Source organism: Mauremys mutica, unplaced genomic scaffold (assembly GCF_020497125.1).
Source record: "Mauremys mutica isolate MM-2020 ecotype Southern unplaced genomic scaffold, ASM2049712v1 Super-Scaffold_100167, whole genome shotgun sequence".
Taxonomy (NCBI): Eukaryota; Metazoa; Chordata; order Testudines; family Geoemydidae; genus Mauremys; species Mauremys mutica.
Window position 1 is genome coordinate 599,569 of NW_025423280.1, and position 5,734 is coordinate 605,302.

At 51.1% G+C, this 5,734-nt stretch overlaps 1 pseudogene; it reads left to right on the forward strand.

The window, feature by feature from the left end:
- Positions 1-5,313, forward strand: LOC123359711 (annotated as a pseudogene).
- Positions 5,314-5,734: the final 421 nt, after the last annotated feature.

A 5,734-nucleotide genomic window follows, 5' to 3' on the forward strand; every position in this document is an offset into this window, starting at 1 on the left:
ATGACTGAACTGGTAGAATATTGCAGCACTCAGAACAATCACTCCTTCAGACCAAAAGTGGGTGAAGCCTGTTGTGCCAAGTTTGCAGGTGAGACAGAATTCTTGCTAATCCTTAAAAAAGGAAAAGTGATCTGAATTTCTGAATTGCAAAACTGCGGCATGTTATAAAGGATAGATGGCAAAGTCCAAACCTTTAAGAAGAGAGATTTGTAAAATCCTTTATATGCTGCAAAACATTGCCATATTTCATTTTGTATATGGCTTCTGTTTAGTTACAAACAATATGTGACAGTCTAGGCTAGAAATTAAGGGATGCCTCATGCGTCTGAAAATCCATGGAGTTTTAGGAGGGGCAATATAGTGATCTAAACTGGAATTCAGTGAGGCTACTTGAGTGAACTCCCCTATTCCTAAGCAGTTTTATATGTTATCCAAAATATTTTTTTTCAGGTGCATCCCAGAGGGGAGGCTTGACTGAGTCATTTATTTCAGTATTGTTGCTAAAGGAGTTGGCCGATGAGATTGCAGAGCCATTGGCCATTATCTTTGAAAAATCATGGCGATCGGGGGAGGTCCCGGATGACTGGAAAAAAGCTAATGTAGTGCCCATCTTTAAAAAAGGGAAGAAGGAAGATCCAGGGAACTACAGGCCAGTCAGTCTCACCTCAGTCCCTGGAAAAATCATGGAACAGGTCCTCAAGGAATCAATCCTGAACCACTTAAAGGAGGGGAAAGTGATCAGGAACAGTCAGCATGGATTCACCAAGGGAAGTCATGCCTGACTAACCTAATTGCCTTCTATGACGAGATAACTGGCTCTGTGGATGAAGGGAAAGCAGTGGATGTACTATTTCTGGATTTTAGCAAAGCTTTTGATACAGTCTCCCACAGTATTCTTGCCAGCAAGTTAAAGAAGTCTGGGCTGGATGAATGGACGGTAAGGTGGATAGAAAACTGGCTAGATGGTCGGGCTCAACGGGTAGTGATCAATGGTTCCATGTCTAGTTGGCAGCCGGTATCAAGTGGAGTGCCCCAAGGGTCGGTGCTGGGGCCGGTTTTGTTCAATATCTTCATTAACGATCTGGAGGATGGTGTGGACTGCACCCTTAGCAAGTTTGCAGATGACACTAAACTGGGAGGACTGGTTGATACGCTGGAGGGTAGGGATAGGATACAGAGGGACCTAGACAAATTAGAGGATTGGGCCAAAAGAAATATGATGAGGTTCAACAAGGACAAGTGCAGAGTCCTGCACTTAGGACGGAAGAATCCCATGCACTGCTACAGACTAGGGACCGAATGGCTGGGTAGCAGTTCTGCAGAAAAGGACCTAGGGGTTACGGTGGACGAAAAGCTGAATATGAGTCAACAGTGTGCCCTTGTTGCCAAGAAGGCTAATGGCATTTTGGGTTGTATAAGTAGGGGCATTTCCAGCAGATCAAGGGATGTGATCATTCCCCTCTACTCAGCACTGGTGAGGCCTCATTTGGAGTAGTGTCCAGTTTTGGGCCCCACACTACAAGAAGGATGTGGATAAATTGGAGAGAGTCCAGCGGAGGGCAACAAAAATGATTAGGGGGCTGGAGCACATGACTTATGAGGAGAGGCTGAGGGAACTGGGATTGTTTAGCCTGCAGAAGAGAAGAATGAGAGGGGATTTGATAGCTGCTTTCAACTACCTGAAAGGGGGTTCCAAAGAGGATGGATCTAGACTGTTCTCAGTGGTAGAAGATGACAGAACAAGGAGTAATGGTCTCAAGTTGCAGAGGGGGAGGTTTAGGTTGGATATTAGGAAAAACTTTTTCACTAGTAGAGTGGTGAAGAACTGGAATGGGTTACCTAGGGAGGTAGTGGAATCTCCTTCCTTAGAGGTTTTTAAGGTCAGGCTTGACAAAGCCCTGGCTGGGATGATTTAGTTGATTTTGGTCCTGCTTTGAGCAGGGGGTTGGACTAGATGACCTCCTGAGGTCCCTTCCAACCCTGAGATTCTATGATAAGAGTTCTGCTAAAGAAATCCATAAACATTACTTCTTGTAGCACTTGAATTTTCCTTGGCGGTCTCCTATCCAAGTACTGACCAGGCCTGCACCTGCTTACATGATTGGACATTGGTGTCAAGATCACAGTCCAGAGTTGAAGTTCTGAGTTACTTTACTATTTGAATGAGTTGGGGGGTTGTAACCGGGTCCTTTCCTGGGCTGCCTCCCTGCTGAGCTCTTTCTCTCTACCAATAAAGCACTGTGAGGCTTTTCTTACTGCAGCACCCGTGGCTTTTATTTACAGACAGTTCCCACCACCAGCAATACTATTTACAAACTTTACAGGGAGTCTCCCTTCAGCCTGGAGACTGTCCCTTCCCTGGCCATTCCCCCCTTACACTGGCTGCTAGCCAGCCTGCCTTTATAGCTCATCAACGAGCAGGCCCACAGGTGCAGCCAGTTCCAGAGGCCAGGCACCAGACTTCTCCCCAGCCCCAATCTATTTCTCCTGATTGGGGCTGGCTGAGCAGGGGCTAATTAGGTGCTTTTGCACCAGCCCCCTGCTACAGGGGTTAAAAGAGATGTTGAGGAATTTGTGTCAATTAGAAGCTCAGGCTTTGGGGGGGGAGTGGTCATTCAGCTACCTAATTAGCTAGTAGGTAATTAAAAAAAAATACATAGCATTTGTATAAACACCCAGAAAACACAACTAATGTTACAGCAGAGATGTTATAGTTAAGACTGAGACAGCAGTTAATAAAATTTAATTGCTGCTTTAAGTGGTACAGTTGATGCTTAATTAAATTGTGTGAAGATCTCTTTCCCCTCCTTTTGTGCTGGGATGCAAAGAACTCCCCTTGTCAAGGCCAGGTCATGGGTAGTTAGATTTTAGTAGTTGCAGCCAGAGTCTGCAGTCATGCAACAGCAGTTAGGAGTCAGCTGAGTCAGGATACCTGGAGATCAGAAGACAAACAAGAAATTGGAACCAGAGTTAAGCCCAGATCAGGATACCAGGAGGCCAGAGCCAGGAAACAAACTGGAGGTCCAGAACCACAAGTCAGATGCCAGGATTCAAGCTGGGTAAGGATGCCAGGAAATCAAGAAGCATAAGGTGCACAGTCCAGAGCAGGGTGGAGCTCAGTTGTTTTGGATACTTTTCTGTGCTTGCTGCTGGCTTAAGTAGGGCCAGTGGGCCAATCAACTGCCCAAGGGCTTGACCAATTGGACATGTGGGTCTGGTCTGGTTTTGGGGTGTGGGGGGTCATTCTGAGGAGGGATGGGGGTTTGCTCCAGTTTGGCTTGGGGAGGGATGTGGGTCTGGTCCGGTTTTGGCGGGTGGGGGGTCGTTCTGAGGAGGGATGTGGGTCTGCTCCAGTTTGGCTTGGGGAGGGATGTGGGTCTGGTCCAGTTTGGGGGGGTTAGGAGTCATTCTGAGGAGGGATGTGGCTCTGGTCCGGTTTGGAGGGTTGGCCCGGTCTTTTGAGGACACAGCTGGGTCTGATCCTGGTGTCTGTGCCTCTCTGCCTGCAGGGAAGGACAAGGAGCCGCTGGAGAAGCTGTACCAGGTGGGCCCGCTGCTGGGAAGTGGTGGCTTTGGTTCTGTCTACTTGGGCACCCGCCTGTCGGACAGCGCCCCGGTGAGTAGAACCTGGACAGGGACCCCCCCATCCCACCCCTGCAGCCTGCTCTATAGAGCTCCACCTTTGGTGAGAGACCCGTCCCTTACCCCGTTACATCTCCTTTGCTTTGCCCTGGCATAGCCACCATCTTGCCTCCCCTTCACTGGTCCCTTGTTTGCCTCCCCTCTTTCTGGGGTTGCCTGACCCGATTCTGATTGTCTGGCTGGTTCTGTCCTAGGTAGCCATCAAGCACGTGGACCGGGACCGGGTTTCTAACTGGGGAGAGCTGGTAAGTGTCTTGGGCAGGGATATGTGCTGTGGCTCTGCATTGCATGGTCTTGGCTCTGTAGTGAAGGTGTCGTAGGTGTCACTGAGTCCCCGGGCGCTGCTCTGGAACTGCTCCCCACAAAGCCAGTCAGGACTTTGGGGAGCCTCCTCTCCCGTGGAGCATTCAGCAGGCCCCTCCGTGTGCTTCCCACAGCGAGTCCACCCCGGCGGGGTCCTGGGGAAGCCAGAGGGTCCTGCCCCCACACTTTGCAGTCAGACGTGATTCTCAGCCAGCCAGTAACACAGAGGTTTATTTAGATGACAAGAACACGGTCCAAACCAGGTCTTGCCGGTACAGACCACAAGACCCCCCCTTAGTTAGGTCCATCTGGGGCCCCAGGGAGGCCACCGCCCCACCGGGAGGCCCGAGCCTCCTCGGGGCTCCCCTCCATTCCCCAGCCAGCTTCCAAAAACTGCCAAACCCCCTCCAGCCCCTCCTCTCTGGGCTGAGTCTCTTTCCCGGGCCAGGAGGTCACCTGATCTCTTTGGCTCCAACACCTTTAGCATCCCCTTGCAGGGGGGAAGGGCCTGGCCATTAGTTCCCAGGCAACAGAGGGTCAGGCAGAGCTGAGCCCCCCCCCCCCCCGCAGTATTCAGAGGGAACATTAAAACCAGTCCCACTTCATCACACCTCTCCCCCCTTCGAGAACGAACTGAGCGGGGTCACTTCAGCCAGTGACCTGGGGAAGTTCCCAGGGATGCCCCAGCATCCCCCTCTTCATGGGGGAAGAGTTGCACCAGCCAGGCCCTTCCAGTTTCCTGCCCCCGTTTAGGTCGGGGGTGCTCGATGGCACCCGTAGTCTGCAGGGAGGAAGGGCCTGGCCATTAGTTGCCAGGCCACAGAGGGTCGGCCAGAGCTGAGGGCCCCCCCAGTATTCAGAGGGAACATTAAAACCAGTCCCACCTCGTCACAGTAGCTCTTGACTTGGTGGGTGGGTTTGCCTGCCTCTGATGGAGCTCTCCTTTCTCTCTCTGTGAAGCCTTGCGGGAGCAGAGTGCCTATGGAGATCCTGCTCCTGAAGAGAGTGGGCTCAGGCTTCCGGGGGTCATTCAGCTCTTGGACTGGTTTGAGAGACCGGACAGCTTCGTCTTGGTTTTGGAGCGACCGGATCCTGTGCAGGACCTGTTTGACTTCATCACGGAGCGGGGTGCTCTCCCCGAGGAGCAGGCCCGCAGCTTTTTCCACCAGGTTGTGGAGGCGGTTCAGCACTGTCATAGCTGTGGGGTATTGCACCGGGATATCAAGGACGAGAACATCCTGGTTGATCTGAACAGCAGGGAACTGAAACTCCATAGATTTTGGGTCTGGGGCATTACTCAAGGACACAGTGTACACTGATTTTGATGGTGAGTGTCTGTTTCCATCCCCTTCTATTTTATCTGCGTAGGGAGGGAATCCAGGGAAATTCCTCTTTGAAATGAGTTGTTCCCTGCCTGTAAATGTGCAGTAACTTCCCAGCCAGGGAATGGTTTGTTCCCTCCTCCCCCTGCCATTCTCATTTGCTAAATATACTGTTGTGTGATGTGCAGCTTTGATACCTTTGGGGTTTTCCTCCCTGCCTTGTATCCAAAAAGCATTTCACAAATGTGTTTGCCCTTTGGTTGGGTGTTAACCGGTGGTAGCTGCCCATGTCATGCAGGGGCTGGGGGCGGGGCACATGGCAGAAACCGGGTGTGAACTCACAAGCATCAATCTCTGGAGTCCCTGTGAGCAATAAGAGGAGAAAGTTGGGCTCTGGTTCCAGTGATTTGGTTTTCTCTAGGTCCACGACATCTGTAGCATTTCAGCAGGGGTCTGGCTGGTATTCC